The sequence below is a fragment of the Lupinus angustifolius genome, chromosome LG20 (assembly GCF_001865875.1).
Source record: "Lupinus angustifolius cultivar Tanjil chromosome LG20, LupAngTanjil_v1.0, whole genome shotgun sequence".
Lineage (NCBI taxonomy): Eukaryota > Viridiplantae > Streptophyta > Magnoliopsida > Fabales > Fabaceae > Lupinus > Lupinus angustifolius.
The window spans coordinates 7,295,419-7,295,640 of NC_032028.1; positions in this window are offsets into that span (position 1 = coordinate 7,295,419).

The following is a 222-nucleotide window of genomic DNA, read 5'->3' on the forward strand; positions in this document are numbered from 1 at the left end:
CGTCCTAATCCTATCCTCATCCTCATCCTCATCCTCATCCTCATCCTCATCCTATCCTCATCATCATTCTCGTCCTCATCCTATCATCATCCTCATCCTCAACCTCGTCCTCATCCTATTCTCATCGTCATCTTATCCTCATCCTCATCCTCATCCTCTTCCGCATTCTCATCCTATCCTCATCCTCATCCTCATTCTCGTCCTCCTCCTTATTCTCGTCCT